This window comes from Falco cherrug, chromosome 14 (assembly GCF_023634085.1).
Source record: "Falco cherrug isolate bFalChe1 chromosome 14, bFalChe1.pri, whole genome shotgun sequence".
Classification (NCBI taxonomy): Eukaryota; Metazoa; Chordata; class Aves; order Falconiformes; family Falconidae; genus Falco; species Falco cherrug.
In genome coordinates this window covers 24,288,723-24,309,617 of record NC_073710.1, presented here as the reverse complement: position 1 = coordinate 24,309,617, position 20,895 = coordinate 24,288,723, and positions in this window count along the sequence as shown.

The window sequence follows — 20,895 nt, the reverse complement described above, 5'->3', positions numbered from 1 at the left end:
GCTGACAAAATGTTCCAAACACACCCCATGCACAACTCCACCGGGGAAGGTGCCAGAAACGAGTTCTGTTGGTAGTTTTTACACTACCCCGGTAGGCAGCTGAAAGGCACCACAAAACTTGTTCTACCTGCTTTCTGGGCTGAGATGGGGAACGGCTGAATTTTGGACTTGGCTGGTAACAAAATGTTCCAAACACACCCCATGCACAACTCCACCGGGGAAGGTGCCAGAAACGAGTTCTGTTGGTAGTTTTTACACTACCCCGGTAGGCAGCTGAAAGGCACCACAAAACTTGTTCTACCTGCTTTCTGGGCTGAGATGGGGAATCGCTGAATTTTGGACTCGGCTGGTGAAAAAATGTTCCAAACACACCCCATGCACAACTCCACCGGGGAAGGTGCCAGAAACGAGTTCTGTTGGTAGTTTTTACACTACCCCGGTAGGCAGCTGAAAGGCACCACAAAACTTGTTCTACCTGCTTTCTGGGCTGAGATGGGGAACGGCTGAATTTTGGACTCGGCTGGTGACAAAATGTTCCAAACACACCCCATGCACAACTCCACCGGGGAAGGTGCCAGAAACGAGTTCTGTTGGTAGTTTTTACACTACCCCGGTAGGCAGCTGAAAGGCACCACAAAACTTGTTCTACCTGCTTTCTGGGCTGAGATGGGGAATCGCTGAATTTTGGACTCGGCTGGTGACAAAATGTTCCAAACACACCCCATGCACAACTCCACCGGGGAAGGTGCCAGAAACGACTTCTGTTGGTAGTTTTTACACTACCCCGGTAGGCAGCTGAAAGGCACCACAAAACTTGTTCTACCTGCTTTCTGGGCTGAGATGGGGAATGGCTGAATTTTGGACTCGGCTGGTGACAAAATGTTCCAAACACACCCCATGCACAACTCCACCGGGGAAGGTGCCAGAAACGAGTTCTGTTGGTAGTTTTTACACTACCCCGGTAGGCAGCTGAAAGGCACCACAAAACGTGTTCTACCTGCTTTCTGGGCTGAGATGGGGAATCGCTGAATTTTGGACTCGGCTGGTGACAAAATGTTCCAAACACACCCCATGCACAACTCCACCGGGGAAGGTGCCAGAAACGAGTTCTGTTGGTAGTTTTTACACTACCCCGGTAGGCAGCTGAAAGGCACCACAAAACTTGTTCTACCTGCTTTCTGGGCTGAGATGGGGAATCGCTGAATTTTGGACTCGGCTGGTGACAAAATGTTCCAAACACACCCCATGCACAACTCCACCGGGGAAGGTGCCAGAAACGAGTTCTGTTGGTAGTTTTTACACTACCCCGATAGGCAGCTGAAAGGCACCACAAAACTTGTTCTACCTGCTTTCTGGGCTGAGATGGGGAATAGCTGAATTTTGGACTCGGCTGGTGACAAAATGTTCCAAACACACCCCATGCACAACTCCACCGGGGAAGGTGCCAGAAACGAGTTCTGTTGGTAGTTTTTACACTACCCCGGTAGGCAGCTGAAAGGCACCACAAAACTTGTTCTACCTGCTTTCTGGGCTGAGATGGGGAATCGCTGAATTTTGGACTCGGCTGGTGACAAAATGTTCCAAACACACCCCATGCACAACTCCACCGGGGAAGGTGCCAGAAACGAGTTCTGTTGGTAGTTTTTACACTACCCCGGTAGGCAGCTGAAAGGCACCACAAAACTTGTTCTACCTGCTTTCTGGGCTGAGATGGGGAATCGCTGAATTTTGGACTCGGCTGCTGACAAAATGTTCCAAACACACCCCATGCACAACTCCACCGGGGAAGGTGCCAGAAAGGAGTTCTGTTGGTAGTTTTTACACTACCCCGGTGGGCAGCTGAAAGGCACCACAAAACTTGTTCTACCTGCTTTCTGGGCTGAGATGGGGAATCGCTGAATTTTGGACTCGGCTGGTGACAAAATGTTCCAAACACACCCCATGCACAACTCCACCGGGAAAGGTGCCAGAAACGAGTTCTGTTGGTAGTTTTTACACTACCCCGGTAGGCAGCTGAAAGGCACCACAAAACTTGTTCTACCTGCTTTCTGGGCTGAGATGGGGAATAGCTGAATTTTGGACTCGGCTGGTGACAAAATGTTCCAAACACACCCCATGCACAACTCCACCGGGGAAGGTGCCAGAAACGAGTTCTGTTGGTAGTTTTTACACTACCCCGGTAGGCAGCTGAAAGGCACCACAAAACTTGTTCTACCTGCTTTCTGGGCTGAGATGGGGAATCGCTGACTTTTGGACTCGGCTGGTGACAAAATGTTCCAAACACACCCCATGCACAACTCCACCGGGGAAGGTGCCAGAAACGAGTTCTGTTGGTAGTTTTTACACTACCCCGGTAGGCAGCTGAAAGGCACCACAAAACTTGTTCTACCTGCTTTCTGGGCTGAGATGGGGAATCGCTGACTTTTGGACTCGGCTGGTGACAAAATGTTCCAAACACACCCCATGCACAACTCCACCGGGGAAGGTGCCAGAAAGGAGTTCTGTTGGTAGTTTTTACACTACCCCGGTAGGCAGCTGAAAGGCACCACAAAACTTGTTCTACCTGCTTTCTGGGCTGAGATGGGGAATCGCTGAATTTTGGACTCGGCTGGTGACAAAATGTTCCAAACACACCCCATGCACAGCTCCACCGGGGAAGGTGCCAGAAACGAGTTCTGTTGGTAGTTTTTACACTACCCCGGTAGGCAGCTGAAAGGCACCACAAAACTTGTTCTACCTGCTTTCTGGGCTGAGATGGGGAATCGCTGACTTTTGGACTCGGCTGGTGACAAAATGTTCCAAACACACCCCATGCACAACTCCACCGGGGAAGGTGCCAGAAACGAGTTCTGTTGGTAGTTTTTACACTACCCCGGTAGGCAGCTGAAAGGCACCACAAAACTTGTTCTACCTGCTTTCTGGGCTGAGATGGGGAATCGCTGACTTTTGGACTCGGCTGGTGACAAAATGTTCCAAACACACCCCATGCACAACTCCACCGGGGAAGGTGCCAGAAACGAGTTCTGTTGGTAGTTTTTACACTACCCCGGTAGGCAAGAGAAAGGCACCACAAAACTTGTTCTACCTGCTTTCCGGGCTGAGATGGGGAATCGCTGAATTTTGGACTCGGCTGGTGACAAAATGTTCCAAACACACCCCATGCACAACTCCACCGGGGAAGGTGCCAGAAACGAGTTCTGTTGGTAGTTTTTACACTACCCCGGTAGGCAGCTGAAAGGCACCACAAAACTTGTTCTACCTGCTTTCTGGGCTGAGATGGGGAATCGCTGAATTTTGGACTCGGCTGGTGACAAAATGTTCCAAACACACCCCATGCACAGCTCCACCGGCAAAGGTGCCAGAAACGAGTTCTGTTGGTAGTTTTTACACTACCCCGGTAGGCAGCGGAAAGGCACCACAAAACTTGTTCTACCTGCTTTCTGGGCTGAGATGGGGAATCGCTGAATTTTGGACTCGGCTGGTGACAAAATGTTCCAAACATACCCCATGCACAACTCCACCGGGGAAGGTGCCAGAAACGAGTTCTGTTGGTAGTTTTTACACTACCCCGGTAGGCAAGAGAAAGGCACCACAAAACTTGTTCTACCTGCTTTCTGGGCTGAGATGGGGAATCGCTGACTTTTGGACTCGGCTGGTGACAAAATGTTCCAAACACACCCCATGCACAACTCCACCGGGGAAGGTGCCAGAAACGAGTTCTGTTGGTAGTTTTTACACTACCCCGGTAGGCAGCTGAAAGGCACCACAAAACTTGTTCTACCTGCTTTCTGGGCTGAGATGGGGAATCGCTGAATTTTGGACTCGGCTGGTGACAAAATGTTCCAAACACACCCCATGCACAACTCCACCGGGGAAGGTGCCAGAAACGAGTTCTGTTGGTAGTTTTTACACTACCCCGGTAGGCAGCTGAAAGGCACCACAAAACTTGTTCTACCTGCTTTCTGGGCTGAGATGGGGAACGGCTGAATTTTGGACTCGGCTGGTGACAAAATGTTCCAAACACACCCCATGCACAACTCCACCGGGGAAGGTGCCAGAAATGAGTTCTGTTGGTAGTTTTTACACTACCCCGGTAGGCAGCTGAAAGGCACCACAAAACTTGTTCTACCTGCTTTCTGGGCTGAGATGGGGAATCGCTGAATTTTGGACTCGGCTGGTGACAAAATGTTCCAAACACACCCCATGCACAACTCCACCGGGGAAGGTGCCAGAAACGAGTTCTGTTGGTAGTTTTTACACTACCCCGGTAGGCAGCTGAAAGGCACCACAAAACTTGTTCTACCTGCTTTCTGGGCTGAGATGGGGAATCGCTGACTTTTGGACTCGGCTGGTGACAAAATGTTCCAAACACACCCCATGCACAACTCCACCGGGGAAGGTGCCAGAAACGAGTTCTGTTGGTAGTTTTTACACTACCCCGGTAGGCAGCTGAAAGGCACCACAAAACTTGTTCTACCTGCTTTCTGGGCTGAGATGGGGAATCGCTGAATTTTGGACTCGGCTGGTGACAAAATGTTCCAAACACACCCCATGCACACCTCCACCGGGGAAGGTGCCAGAAACGAGTTCTGTTGGTAGTTTTTACACTACCCCGGTAGGCAGCTGAAAGGCACCACAAAACTTGTTCTACCTGCTTTCTGGGCTGAGATGGGGAATCGCTGAATTTTGGACTCGGCTGGTGACAAAATGTTCCAAACACACCCCATGCACAACTCCACCGGGGAAGGTGCCAGAAACGAGTTCTGTTGGTAGTTTTTACACTACCCCGGTAGGCAGCTGAAAGGCACCACAAAACTTGTTCTACCTGCTTTCTGGGCTGAGATGGGGAATCGCTGACTTTTGGACTCGGCTGGTGACAAAATGTTCCAAACACACCCCATGCACAACTCCACCGGGGAAGGTGCCAGAAACGAGTTCTGTTGGTAGTTTTTACACTACCCCGGTAGGCAGCTGAAAGGCACCACAAAACTTGTTCTACCTGCTTTCTGGGCTGAGATGGGGAACGGCTGAATTTTGGACTCGGCTGGTGACAAAATGTTCCAAACACACCCCATGCACAACTCCACCGGGGAAGGTGCCAGAAACGAGTTCTGTTGGTAGTTTTTACACTACCCCGGTAGGCAGCTGAAAGGCACCACAAAACTTGTTCTACCTGCTTTCTGGGCTGAGATGGGGAATCGCTGACTTTTGGACTCGGCTGGTGACAAAATGTTCCAAACACACCCCATGCACAACTCCACCGGGGAAGGTGCCAGAAACGAGTTCTGTTGGTAGTTTTTACACTACCCCGGTAGGCAGCTGAAAGGCACCACAAAACTTGTTCTACCTGCTTTCTGGGCTGAGATGGGGAATCGTTGAATTTTGGACTCGGCTGGTGACAAAATGTTCCAAACACACCCCATGCACAACTCCACCGGGGAAGGTGCCAGAAACGAGTTCTGTTGGTAGTTTTTACACTACCCCGGTAGGCAGCTGAAAGGCACCACAAAAGTTTTTCTACCTGCTTTCTGGGCTGAGATGGGGAATCGCTGAATTTTGGACTCGGCTGGTGACAAAATGTTCCAAACACACCCCATGCACAACTCCACCGGGGAAGGTGCCAGAAACGAGTTCTGTTGGTAGTTTTTACACTACCCCGGTAGGCAGCTGAAAGGCACCACAAAAGTTTTTCTACCTGCTTTCTGGGCTGAGATGGGGAATCGCTGAATTTTGGACTCGGCTGCTGACAAAATGTTCCAAACACACCCCATGCACAACTCCACCGGGGAAGGTGCCAGAAACGAGTTCTGTTGGTAGTTTTTACACTACCCCGGTAGGCATTTGAAAGGCACCACAAAAGTTGTTCTTCCTGCTTTCTGGGCTTAGATGGGGAATCGCTGAGTTTTGGACTCGGCTGCTGACAAAATGTTCCAAACACACCCCATGCACAACTCCACCGGGGAAGGTGCCAGAAACGAGTTCTGTTGGTAGTTTTTACAGTACCCTGGTAGGCAGCTGAAAGGCACCACAAAACTTGTTCTACCTGCTTTCTGGGCTGAGATGGGGAACGGCTGAGTTTTGGACTCGGCTGGTGACAGAATGTTCCAAACACACCCCATGCACACCTCCACCGAGGAATGTGCCAGAAACGAGTTCTGTTGGTAGTTTTTACACTACCCCGGTAGGCAGCTAAAAGGCACCACAAAACTTGTTCTACCTGCTTTCTGGGCTGAGATGGGGAATCGCTGAATTTTGGACTCGGCTGGTGACAAAATGTTCCAAACACACCCCATGCACAGCTCCACCCGCAAAGGTGCCAGAAATGAGTTCTGTTGGTAGTTTTTACACTACCCCGGTAGGCAGCTGAAAGGCACCACAAAAGTTTTTCTACCTGCTTTCTGGGCTGAGATGGGGAACAGCTGAGTTTTGGACTCGGCTGCTGACAAAATGTTCCAAACACACCCCATGCACAACTCCACCCGCAAAGGTGCCAGAAACGAGTTCTGTTGGTAGTTTTTACACTACCCCGGTAGGCAGCTGAAAGGCACCACAAAACTTGTTCTACCTGCTTTCTGGGCTGAGATGGGGAACGGCTGAATTTTGGACTCGGCTGGTAACAAAATGTTCCAAACACACCCCATGCACAGCTCCACCGGCAAAGGTGCCAGAAACGAGTTCTGTTGGTAGTTTTTACAGTACCATGGTAGGCAGCTGAAAGGCACCACAAAAGTTTTTCTACCTGCTTTCTGGGCTGAGATGGGGAATCGCTGAATTTTGGACTCGGCTGGTGACAAAATGTTCCAAACACACCCCATGCACAACTCCACCGGGGATGGTGCGAGAAAGGAGTTCTGTTGGTAGTTTTTACACTACCCCGGTAGGCAGCTGAAAGGCACCACAAAACTTGTTCTACCTGCTTTCTGGGCTGAGATGGGGAACGGCTGAGTTTTGGACTCGGCTGGTGACAGAATGTTCCAAACACACCCCATGCACACCTCCACCGAGGAATGTGCCAGAAACGAGTTCTGTTGGTAGTTTTTACACTACCCCGGTAGGCAGCTAAAAGGCACCACAAAACTTGTTCTACCTGCTTTCTGGGCTGAGATGGGGAATCGCTGAATTTTGGACTCGGCTGGTGACAAAATGTTCCAAACACACCCCATGCACAGCTCCACCCGCAAAGGTGCCAGAAATGAGTTCTGTTGGTAGTTTTTACACTACCCCGGTAGGCAGCTGAAAGGCACCACAAAAGTTTTTCTACCTGCTTTCTGGGCTGAGATGGGGAACAGCTGAGTTTTGGACTCGGCTGCTGACAAAATGTTCCAAACACACCCCATGCACAACTCCACCCGCAAAGGTGCCAGAAACGAGTTCTGTTGGTAGTTTTTACACTACCCCGGTAGGCAGCTGAAAGGCACCACAAAACTTGTTCTACCTGCTTTCTGGGCTGAGATGGGGAACGGCTGAATTTTGGACTCGGCTGGTGACAAAATGTTCCAAACACACCCCATGCACAGCTCCACCCGCAAAGGTGCCAGAAATGAGTTCTGTTGGTAGTTTTTACACTACCCCGGTAGGCAGCTGAAAGGCACCACAAAAGTTTTTCTACCTGCTTTCTGGGCTGAGATGGGGAACAGCTGAGTTTTGGACTCGGCTGGTGACAAAATGTTCCAAACACACCCCATGCACAACTCCACCGGGGAAGGTGCCAGAAACGAGTTCTGTTGGTAGTTTTTACACTACCCCGGTAGGCAGCTGAAAGGCACCACAAAACTTGTTCTACCTGCTTTCTGGGCTGAGATGGGGAATCGCTGAATTTTGGAATCGGCTGGTGACAAAATGTTCCAAACACACCCCATGCACAACTCCACCGGGGAAGGTGCCAGAAATGAGTTCTGTTGGTAGTTTTTACACTACCCCGGTAGGCAGCTGAAAGGCACCACAAAACTTGTTCTACCTGCTTTCTGGGCTGAGATGGGGAACGGCTGACTTTTGGACTCGGCTGGTGACAAAATGTTCCAAACACACCCCATGCACAGCTCCACCGGCAAAGGTGCCAGAAACGAGTTCTGTTGGTAGTTTTTACACTACCCCGGTAGGCAGCTGAAAGGCACCACAAAACTTGTTCTACCTGCTTTCTGGGCTGAGATGGGGAACGGCTGAATTTTGGACTTGGCTGGTAACAAAATGCTCCAAACACACCCCATGCACAGCTCCACCGGCAAAGGTGCCAGAAACGAGTTCTGTTGGTAGTTTTTACACTACCCCGGTAGGCAGCTGAAAGGCGCCACAAAAGTTTTTCTACCTGCTTTCTGGGCTGAGATGGGGAACAGCTGAGTTTTGGACTCGGCTGCTGACAAAATGTTCCAAACACACCCCATGCACAACTCCACCGGGGAAGGTGCCAGAAACGAGTTCTGTTGGTAGTTTTTACACTACCCCGGTAGGCAGCTGAAAGGCACCACAAAACATGTTCTACCTGCTTTCTGGGCTGAGATGGGGAACGGCTGAATTTTGGACTCGGCTGCTGACAAAATGTTCCAAACACACCCCATGCACAGCTCCACCGGGGAAGGTGCCAGAAACGAGTTCTGTTGGTAGTTTTTACACTACCCCGGTAGGCAGCTGAAAGGCACCACAAAAGTTTTTCTACCTGCTTTCTGGGCTGAGATGGGGAACAGCTACATTTTGGACTCGGCTGGTGACAAAATGTTCCAAACACACCCCATGCACAACTCCACCCGCAAAGGTGCCAGAAACGAGTTCTGTTGGTAGTTTTTACACTACCCCGGTAGGCAGCTGAAAGGCACCACAAAACTTGTTCTACCTGCTTTCTGGGCTGAGATGGGGAATCGCTGAATTTTGGACTCGGCTGGTGACAAAATGTTCCAAACACACCCCATGCACAGCTCCACCCGCAAAGGTGCCAGAAACGAGTTCTGTTGGTAGTTTTTACACTACCCCGGTAGGCAGCTGAAAGGCACCACAAAAGTTTTTCTACCTGCTTTCTGGGCTGAGATGGGGAACAGCTGAGTTTTGGACTCGGCTGGTGACAAAATGTTCCAAACACACCCCATGCACAACTCCACCCGCAAAGGTGCCAGAAACGAGTTCTGTTGGTAGTTTTTACACTACCCTGGTAGGCAGCTGAAAGGCACCACAAAACTTGTTCTACCTGCTTTCTGGGCTGAGATGGGGAACGGCTGAATTTTGGACTCGGCTGGTGACAAAATGTTCCAAACACACCCCATGCACAGCTCCACCCGCAAAGGTGCCAGAAACGAGTTCTGTTGGTAGTTTTTACACTACCCCGGTAGGCAGCTGAAAGGCACCACAAAACTTGTTCTACCTGCTTTCTGGGCTGAGATGGGGAATCGCTGAATTTTGGACTCGGCTGGTGACAAAATGTTCCAAACACACCCCATGCACAGCTCCACCCGCAAAGGTGCCAGAAATGAGTTCTGTTGGTAGTTTTTACACTACCCCGGTAGGCAGCTGAAAGGCACCACAAAACTTGTTCTACCTGCTTTCTGGGCTGAGATGGGGAACGGCTGAATTTTGGACTCGGCTGGTAACAAAATGTTCCAAACACACCCCATGCACAACTCCACCGGGGAAGGTGCCAGAAACGAGTTCTGTTGGTAGTTTTTACACTACCCCGGTAGGCAGCTGAAAGGCACCACAAAACTTGTTCTACCTGCTTTCTGGGCTGAGATGGAGAATCGCTGAATTTTGGACTCGGCTGGTGACAAAATGTTCCAAACACACCCCATGCACAGCTCCACCGGGGAAGGTGCCAGAAACGAGTTCTCCTGGTAGTTTTTACATTGCTCCGGTAGGCATCTGAAAGACACCACAAAAGTTGTTGTACCTGCTTTCTGGGCTGAGATGGGGAACCGCTGAATTTTGGACTCGGCTGGTGACAAAATGTTCCAAACACACCCCATGCACAACTCCACCGGGGAAGGTGCCAGACAGGAGTTCTCTTAGTTGTTTTTACACTACCTTGGTAGGCAGCTGAAAGGCACCACAAAAGTTGTTGTACCTGCTTTCTGGGCTGAGATGGGGAACAGCTGATTTTTGGACTCTGCTGCTGACAAAATGTTCCAAACACAACCCATGCACAACTCCACCGGGGAAGGTGCCAGACAGGAGTTCTCTTGGTAGTTTTTACACTACCTTGGTAGGCACCTGAAAGGCACCACAAAAGTTGTTCTTCCTGCTTTCTGGGCTGAGATGGGGAACGGCTGAATTTTGGACTCGGCTGGTGACAGAATGTTCCAAACACACCCCATGCACAACTCCACCCGCAAAGGTGCCAGAAACGAGTTCTGTTGGTAGTTTTTACACTACCCCGGTAGGCAGCTGAAAGGCACCACAAAAGTTTTTCTACCTGCTTTCTGGGCTGAGATGGGGAACGGCTGAATTTTGGACTCGGCTGGTGACAGAATGTTCCAAACACACCCCATGCACAACTCCACCGGGGAAGGTGCCAGAAACGAGTTCTGTTGGTAGTTTTTACACTACCCCGGTAGGCAGCTGAAAGGCACCACAAAACTTGTTCTACCTGCTTTCTGGGCTGAGATGGGGAATCGCTGACTTTTGGACTCGGCTGGTGACAAAATGTTCCAAACACACCCCATGCACAACTCCACCGGGGAAGGTGCCAGAAACGAGTTCTGTTGGTAGTTTTTACACTACCCCGGTAGGCAGCTGAAAGGCACCACAAAACTTGTTCTACCTGCTTTCTGGGCTGAGATGGGGAATCGCTGACTTTTGGACTCGGCTGGTGACAAAATGTTCCAAACACACCCCATGCACAACTCCACCGGGGAAGGTGCCAGAAAGGAGTTCTGTTGGTAGTTTTTACACTACCCCGGTAGGCAGCTGAAAGGCACCACAAAACTTGTTCTACCTGCTTTCTGGGCTGAGATGGGGAATCGCTGAATTTTGGACTCGGCTGGTGACAAAATGTTCCAAACACACCCCATGCACAGCTCCACCGGGGAAGGTGCCAGAAACGAGTTCTGTTGGTAGTTTTTACACTACCCCGGTAGGCAGCTGAAAGGCACCACAAAACTTGTTCTACCTGCTTTCTGGGCTGAGATGGGGAATCGCTGACTTTTGGACTCGGCTGGTGACAAAATGTTCCAAACACACCCCATGCACAACTCCACCGGGGAAGGTGCCAGAAACGAGTTCTGTTGGTAGTTTTTACACTACCCCGGTAGGCAGCTGAAAGGCACCACAAAACTTGTTCTACCTGCTTTCTGGGCTGAGATGGGGAATCGCTGACTTTTGGACTCGGCTGGTGACAAAATGTTCCAAACACACCCCATGCACAACTCCACCGGGGAAGGTGCCAGAAACGAGTTCTGTTGGTAGTTTTTACACTACCCCGGTAGGCAAGAGAAAGGCACCACAAAACTTGTTCTACCTGCTTTCCGGGCTGAGATGGGGAATCGCTGAATTTTGGACTCGGCTGGTGACAAAATGTTCCAAACACACCCCATGCACAACTCCACCCGCAAAGGTGCCAGAAACGAGTTCTGTTGGTAGTTTTTACACTACCCCGGTAGGCAGCTGAAAGGCACCACAAAACTTGTTCTACCTGCTTTCTGGGCTGAGATGGGGAATCGCTGAATTTTGGACTCGGCTGGTGACAAAATGTTCCAAACACACCCCATGCACAGCTCCACCCGCAAAGGTGCCAGAAATGAGTTCTGTTGGTAGTTTTTACACTACCCCGGTAGGCAGCTGAAAGGCACCATAAAACTTGTTCTACCTGCTTTCTGGGCTGAGATGGGGAACGGCTGAATTTTGGACTCGGCTGGTAACAAAATGTTCCAAACACACCCCATGCACAACTCCACCGGGGAAGGTGCCAGACAGGGGTTCTCTTAGTAGTTTTTACACTACCTTGGTAGGCATCTGAAAGACACCACAAAACTTGTTCTACCTGCTTTCTGGGCTGAGATGGGGAAGAGCTGAATTTTGGAGTCGGCTGGTGACAAAATGTTCCAAACACACCCCATGCACAGCTCCACCGGGGAAGGTGCCAGAAACGAGTTCTGTTGGTAGTTTTTACACTAACCCGGTTAGGCAGCTGAAAGGCACCACAAAAGTTTTTCTACCTGCTTTCTGGGCTGAGATGGGGAACAGCTGATTTTTGGACTCGGCTGCTGACAAAATGTTCCAAACACACCCCATGCACAACTCCACCCGCAAAGGTGCCAGAAACGAGTTCTGTTGGTAGTTTTTACACTACCCCGGTAGGCAGCTGAAAGGCACCACAAAACTTGTTCTACCTGCTTTCTGGGCTGAGATGGGGAATCGCTGAATTTTGGACTCGGCTGGTGACAAAATGTTCCAAACACACCCCATGCACAACTCCACCCGCAAAGGTGCCAGAAACGAGTTCTGTTGGTAGTTTTTACACTACCCCGGTAGGCAGCTGAAAGGCACCACAAAACTTGTTCTACCTGCTTTCTGGGCTGAGATGGGGAACGGCTGAATTTTGGACTCGGCTGGTAACAAAATGTTCCAAACACACCCCATGCACAACTCCACCCGCAAAGGTGCCAGAAACGAGTTCTGTTGGTAGTTTTTACACTACCCCGGTAGGCAGCTGAAAGGCACCACAAAACTTGTTCTACCTGCTTTCTGGGCTGAGATGGGGAATCGCTGAATTTTGGACTCGGCTGGTGACAAAATGTTCCAAACACACCCCATGCACAGCTCCACCCGCAAAGGTGCCAGAAATGAGTTCTGTTGGTAGTTTTTACACTACCCCGGTAGGCAAGAGAAAGGCACCACAAAACTTGTTCTACCTGCTTTCTGGGCTGAGATGGGGAATGGCTGAATTTTGGACTCGGCTGGTAACAAAATGTTCCAAACACACCCCATGCACAGCTCCACCGGCAAAGGTGCCAGAAACGAGTTCTGTTGGTAGTTTTTACACTACCCCGGTAGGCAGCTGAAAGGCACCACAAAACTTGTTCTACCTGCTTTCTGGGCTGAGATTGGGAACGGCTGAATTTTGGACTCGGCTGGTAACAAAATGTTCCAAACACACCCCATGCACAACTCCACCGGGGAAGGTGCCAGACAGGAGTTCTCTTAGTTGTTTTTACACTACCTTGGTAGGCAGCTAAAAGGCACCACAAAAGTTTTTCTACCTGCTTTCTGGGCTGAGATGGGGAACAGCTGAGTTTTGGACTCGGCTGGTGACAAAATGTTCCAAACACACCCCATGCACAACTCCACCGGGGAAGGTGCCAGAAACGAGTTCTGTTGGTAGTTTTTACACTACCCCGGTAGGCAGCTGAAAGGCACCACAAAACTTGTTCTACCTGCTTTCTGGGCTGAGATGGAGAATCGCTGAATTTTGGACTCGGCTGGTGACAAAACGTTCCAAACACACCCCATGCAAAGCTCCACCGGGGATGGTGCGAGAAAGGAGTTCTGTTGGTAGTTTTTACACTACCCCGGTAGGCAGCTGAAAGGCACCACAAAAGTTTTTCTACCTGCTTTCTGGGCTGAGATGGGGAACAGCTGATTTTTGGACTCGGCTGCTGACAAAATGTTCCAAACACAACCCATGCACAACTCCACCCGCAAAGGTGCCAGAAACGAGTTCTGTTGGTAGTTCTTACACTACCCCGGTAGGCAGCTGAAAGGCACCACAAAACTTGTTCTACCTGCTTTCTGGGCTGAGATGGGGAACGGCTGAATTTTGGACTCGGCTGGTAACAAAATGTTCCAAACACACCCCATGCACAGCTCCACCGGGGAAGGTGCCAGAAACGAGTTCTGTTGGTAGTTTTTACACTACCCCGGTAGGCAGCTGAAAGGCACCACAAAAGTTTTTCTACCTGCTTTCTGGGCTGAGATGGGGAACGGCTGAATTTTGGACTCGGCTGGTGACAGAATGTTCCAAACACACCCCATGCACAACTCCACCGGGGAAGGTGCCAGAAACGAGTTCTGTTGGTAGTTTTTACACTACCCCGGTAGGCAGCTGAAAGGCACCACAAAACTTGTTCTACCTGCTTTCTGGGCTGAGATGGGGAATCGCTGAATTTTGGACTCGGCTGGTGACAAAATGTTCCAAACACACCCCATGCACAGCTCCACCCGCAAAGGTGCCAGAAATGAGTTCTGTTGGTAGTTTTTACACTACCCCGGTAGGCAGCTGAAAGGCACCATAAAACTTGTTCTACCTGCTTTCTGGGCTGAGATGGGGAACGGCTGAATTTTGGACTCGGCTGGTAACAAAATGTTCCAAACACACCCCATGCACAACTCCACCGGGGAAGGTGCCAGAAACGAGTTCTGTTGGTAGTTTTTACACTACCCCGGTAGGCAGCTGAAAGGCACCACAAAACTTGTTCTACCTGCTTTCTGGGCTGAGATGGAGAATCGCTGAATTTTGGACTCGGCTGGTAACAAAATGTTCCAAACACACCCCATGCACAACTCCACCGGGGAAGGTGCCAGACAGGAGTTCTCTTAGTTGTTTTTACACTACCTTGGTAGGCATCTGAAAGACACCACAAAAGTTGTTGTACCTGCTTTCTGGGCTGAGATGGGGAACAGCTGATTTTTGGACTCGGCTGCTGACAAAATGTTCCAAACACACCCCATGCACAACTCCACCGGGGAAGGTGCCAGACAGGAGTTCTCTTGGTAGTTTTTACACTACCTTGGTAGGCACCTGAAAGGCACCACAAAAGTTGTTCTTCCTGCTTTCTGGGCTGAGATGGGGAACGGCTGAATTTTGGACTCGGCTGGTGACAGAATGTTCCAAACACACCCCATGCACAACTCCACCGGGGAAGGTGCCAGAAACGAGTTCTGTTGGTAGTTTTTACACTACCCCGGTAGGCAGCTGAAAGGCACCACAAAACTTGTTCTACCTGCTTTCTGGGCTGAGATGGGGAATCGCTGAATTTTGGACTCGGCTGGTGACAAAATGTTCCAAACACACCCCATGCACAGCTCCACCCGCAAAGGTGCCAGAAATGAGTTCTGTTGGTAGTTTTTACACTACCCCGGTAGGCAGCTGAAAGGCACCATAAAACTTGTTCTACCTGCTTTCTGGGCTGAGATGGGGAATCGCTGAATTTTGGACTCGGCTGGTAACAAAATGTTCCAAACACACCCCATGCACAACTCCACCGGGGAAGGTGCCAGAAACGACTTCTGTTGGTAGTTTTTACACTACCCCGGTAGGCAGCTGAAAGGCACCACAAAACTTGTTCTACCTGCTTTCTGGGCTGAGATGGAGAATCGCTGAATTTTGGACTCGGCTGGTGACAAAATGTTCCAAACACACCCCATGCACAGCTCCACCGGGGAAGGTGCCAGAAACGAGTTCTGTTGGTAGTTTTTACACTAACCCGGTTAGGCAGCTGAAAGGCACCACAAAAGTTTTTCTACCTGCTTTCTGGGCTGATATGGGGAACAGCTGATTTTTGGACTCGGCTGCTGACAAAATGTTCCAAACACACCCCATGCACAACTCCACCCGCAAAGGTGCCAGAAACGAGTTCTGTTGGTAGTTTTTACACTACCCCGGTAGGCAGCTGAAAGGCACCACAAAACTTGTTCTACCTGCTTTCTGGGCTGAGATGGGGAATCGCTGAATTTTGGACTCAGCTGGTGACAAAATGTTCCAAACACACCCCATGCACAACTCCACCCGCAAAGGTGCCAGAAACGAGTTCTGTTGGTAGTTTTTACACTACCCCGGTAGGCAGCTGAAAGGCACCACAAAAGTTGTTGTACCTGCTTTCTGGGCTGAGATGGGGAACGGCTGAATTTTGGACTCGGCTGGTAACAAAATGTTCCAAACACACCCCATGCAAAACTCCACCCGCAAAGGTGCCAGAAACGAATTCTGTTGGTAGTTTTTACACTACCCCGGTAGGCAGCTGAAAGGCACCACAAAACTTGTTCTACCTGCTTTCTGGGCTGAGATGGGGAATCGCTGAATTTTGGACTCGGCTGGTGACAAAATGTTCCAAACACACCCCATGCACAGCTCCACCCGCAAAGGTGCCAGAAATGAGTTCTGTTGGTAGTTTTTACACTACCCCGGTAGGCAAGAGAAAGGCACCACAAAACTTGTTCTACCTGCTTTCTGGGCTGAGATGGGGAATCGCTGAATTTTGGACTCGGCTGGTAACAAAATGTTCCAAACACACCCCATGCACAGCTCCACCGGCAAAGGTGCCAGAAACGAGTTCTGTTGGTAGTTTTTACACTACCCCGGTAGGCAGCTGAAAGGCACCACAAAAGTTTTTCTACCTGCTTTCTGGGCTGAGATGGGGAACAGCTGAGTTTTGGACTCGGCTGGTGACAAAATGTTCCAAACACACCCCATGCACAACTCCACCGGGGAAGGTGCCAGAAACGAGTTCTGTTGGTAGTTTTTACACTACCCCGGTAGGCAGCTGAAAGGCACCACAAAACTTGTTCTACCTGCTTTCTGGGCTGAGATGGAGAATCGCTGAATTTTGGACTCGGCTGGTGACAAAACGTTCCAAACACACCCCATGCACAGCTCCACCGGGGATGGTGCGAGAAAGGAGTTCTGTTGGTAGTTTTTACACTACCCCCGGTAGGCAGCTGAAAGGCACCACAAAAGTTTTTCTACCTGCTTTCTGGGCTGAGATGGGGAACGGCTGAGTTTTGGACTCGGCTGGTGACAAAATGTTCCAAACACACCCCATGCACAACTCCACCGGGGAAGGTGCCAGACAGGAGTTCTCCTGGTAGTTTCTACATTGCTCTGGTAGGCATCTGAAAGACACAACAAAAGTTGTTCTACCTGCTTTCTGGGCTGAGATGGGGAACCGCTGAATTTTGGAGTCGGCTGGTGACAAAATGTTCCAAACACACCCCATGCACAACTCCACCGGGGAAGGTGCCAGACAGGAGTTCTCTTGATAGATTTTACATTGCTCTGGTAGGCACCTCAAAGACACCACAAAAGTTGTTCTTCCTGCTTTCTGGGCTGAGATGGGGAATCGCTGAATTTTGGACTCGGCCGGTGACAAAATGTTCCAAACACACCCCATGCACAACTCCACCGGGGAAGGTGCCAGACAGGGGTTCTCTTAGTAGTTTTTACACTACCTTGGTAGGCATCTGAAAGACACCACAAAAGTTGTTCTACCTGCTTTCTGGGCTGAGATGGGGAACCGCTGAATTTTGGACTCGGCCGGTGACAAAATGTTCCAAACACAAGCCATGCACAATTCCACCGGGGAAGGTGCCAGACAGGAGTTCTGTTGGTAGTTTTTACACTACCTTGGTAGGCATCTGAAAGACACCACAAAAGATGTTTCTTCCTGCTTTCTGGGCTGAGTTGGGGAATCGCTGAATTTTGGAGTCGGCTGGTGGCAAAATGTTCCAAACACACCCCATGCACAACTCCACCGGGGAAGGTGCCAGACAGGAGTTCTCCCTGGTAGTTTTTACATTGCTCCGGTAGGCATTCTGAAAGACACCACAAAAGTTGTTGTACCTGCTTTCTGGGGCTGAGATGGGGAACCGCTGAATTTTGGAGTCGGCTGGTGATAAAATGTTCCAAACACACCCCATGCACAACTCCACCGGGGAAGGTGCCAGACAGGAGTTCTCTTGGTAGTTTTTAGACTACCTTGGTAGGCATCTGAAAGACACCCACAAAAGTTGTTGTACCTGCTTTCTGGGCTGAGATGGGGAACCGCTGAATTTTGGACTCGGCCGGTGACAAAATGTTCCAAACACACCCCATGCACAACTCCACCGGGGAAGGTGCCAGACAGGAGTTCTCTTGATAGATTTTACATTGCTCTGGTAGGCACCTCAAAGACACCACAAAAGTTGTTCTTCCTGCTTTCTGGGCTGAGATGGGGAATCGCTGAATTTTGGACTCGGCCGGTGACAAAAATGTTCCAAACACACCCCATGCACAACTCCACCGGGGAAGGTGCCAGACAGGGGTTCTCTTAGTAGTTTTTACACTACCTTGGTAGGCATCTGAAAGGACCACCACAAAAGTTGTTCTACCTGCTTTCTGGGCTGAGATGGGGAAGAGCTGAATTTTGGACTCGGCTGGTGACAAAATGTTCCAAACACACCCCATGCACAACTCCACCGGGGAAGGTGCCACACAAGAGTTCTCTTGATAGTTTTTACACTGCCTTGGTAGGCATCTAAAAGACACCACAAAAGATGTTCTACCTGCTTTCTGGGCTGAGATGGGGAACCGCTGAATTTGGAGTCGGCTGGTGACAAAATGTTCCAAACACACCCCCTGCACAACTCCACCGGGGGAAGGTGCCAGACAGGAGTTCTCTTGCTAGTTTTTACACTACCTTGGTAGGCATTTGAAAGGCACCACAAAAGTTGTTCTTCCTGCTTTCTGGGCTGAGATGGGGAACCGCTGAATTTTGACTCGGCCGGTGACAAAATGTTCCAAACACACCCCCATGCACAACTCCACCGGGAAGGTGCCAGACAGGAGTTCTCCTGGTAGTTTTTACATTGCTCAGGTAGGCACCTCAAAGACACCACAAAAGTTGTTCTACCTGCTTTCTGGGCTGAGATGGGGAATCGCTGAATTTTGGAGTCGGCCGGTGACAAAATGTTCCAAACACACCCCATGCACAACTCCACCGGGGAAGGTCCCAGACAGGAGTTCTCTTAGTTGTTTTTACACTACCTTGGTAGGGCAGCTGAAAGGCACAAGAAAAGTTGTTCTACCTGCTTTCTGGGCTGAGATGGGGAAGAGCTGAATTTTGGACTCGGCTGGTGACAAAATGTTCCAAACACACCCCATGCACAACTCCACCGGGGAAGGTGCCAGACAGGAGTTCTCCTGGTAGTTTTTTACATTGCTCCGGTAGGCATCTGAAAGACACCACAAAAGTTGTTCTACCTGCTTTCTGGGCTGAGATGGGGAACCGCTGAATTTTGGACTCGGCCGGTGACAAAATGTTCCAAACACACCCCATGCACAACTCCACCGGGGAAGGTGCCAGACAGGAAGTTCTCTTAGTTGTTTTTTACACTACCTTGGTAGCAGCTGAAAGGCACCACAAAAGTTGTTCTACCTGCTTTCTGGGCTGAGATGGGGGAAGAGCTGAATTTTGGGAGTCGGCTGGTGACAAAATGTTCCAAACACACCCCATGCACAACTCCACCGGGGAAGGTGCCAGACAGGGGTTCTCTTAGTAGTTTTTACACTACCTTGGTAGGCATCTGAAAGACACCACAAAAGTTGTTCTACCTGCTTTCTGGGCTGAGATGGGGAAGAGCTGAATTTTGGAGTCGGCTGGTGACAAAATGTTCCAAACACACCCCATGCACAACTCCACCGGGGAAGGTGCCACACAAGAGTTCTCTTGATAGTTTTTTACACTGCCTTGGTAGGCATCTAAAGACACCACAAAAGATGTTCTACCTGCTTTCTGGGCTGAGATGGGGAACCCGCTGAATTTTGGAGTCGGCTGGTGACAAAATGTTCCAAACACACCCCCTGCACAACTCCACCGGGGAAGGTGCCAGACAGGAGTTCTGTTGGTAGATTTTACACTACCTTGGTAGGCATTTGAAAGGCACCACAAAAGTTGTTCTTCCTGCTTTCTGGGCTGAGATGGGGGAACCGCTGAATTTTGACTCGGCCGGTGACAAAATGTTCCAAACACACCCCATGCACAACTCCACCGGGGAAGGTCCCAGACAGGAGTTCTCCTGGTAGTTTTTTACACTACCTTGGTAGGCATCTCAAAGACACCACAAAAGTTGTTCTACCTGCTTTCTGGGCTGAGATGGGGAACCGCTGAATTTTGGAGTCGGCTGGTGACAAAATTGTCCAAACACACCCCATGCACAACTCCACCGGGGAAGGTGCCAGACAGGAGTTCTCTTGATAGATTTTACATTGCTCTGGTAGGCACCTCAAAGACACCACAAAAGTTGTTCTTCCTGCTTTCTGGGCTGAGATGGGGAATCGCTGAATTTTGGAGTCGGCCGGGGTGACAAAATGTTCCAAACACACCCCATGCACAACTCCACCGGGGAAGGTGCCAGACAGGGGTTCTCTTAGTAGTTTTTACACTACCTTGGTAGGCATCTGAAAGACACCACAAAAGTTGTTCTACCTGCTTTCTGGGCTGAGATGGGGAACCGCTGAATTTTGGAGTCGGCCGGTGACAAAATGTTTCCAAACACACCCCCTGCACAACTCCACCGGGGGAAGGTGCCAGACAGGAGTTCTGTTGGTAGATTTTACACTACCTTGGTAGGCAGCTGAAAGGCACCACAAAAGTTGTTCTTCCTGCTTTCTGGGCTGAGACGGGGAACCGCTGAATTTTGGAGTCGGCTGGTGGCAAAATGTTCCAAACACAGCCCATGCACAACTCCACCACGGAAGGTGCCAGACAGGAGTTCTCTTGATAGATTTTACATTGCTCTGGTAGGGCACCTCAAAGACACCACAAAATTTGTTCTTCCTGCTTTCTGGGCTGAGATGGGGAATCGCTGAATTTTGGACTCGGCCGGTGACAAAATGTTCCAAACACACCCCATGCACAACTCCACCGGGGAAGGTGCCAGACAGGAGTTCTCCTGCTAGTTTTTTACACTACCTTGGTAGGCATTTGAAAGGCACCACAAAAGTTGTTCTTCCTGCTTTATGGGCTGAGATGGGGAACCGCTGAATTTTGACTCGGCCGGTGACAAAATGTTCCAAACACACCCCATGCACAACTCCACCGGGGAAGGTGCCAGACAGGAGTTCTCCTGGTAGTTTTTACATTGCTCCGGTAGGCATCTGAAAGACACAAGAAAAGTTGTTCTACCTGCTTTCTGGGCTGAGATGGGGAATCGCTGAATTTTGGA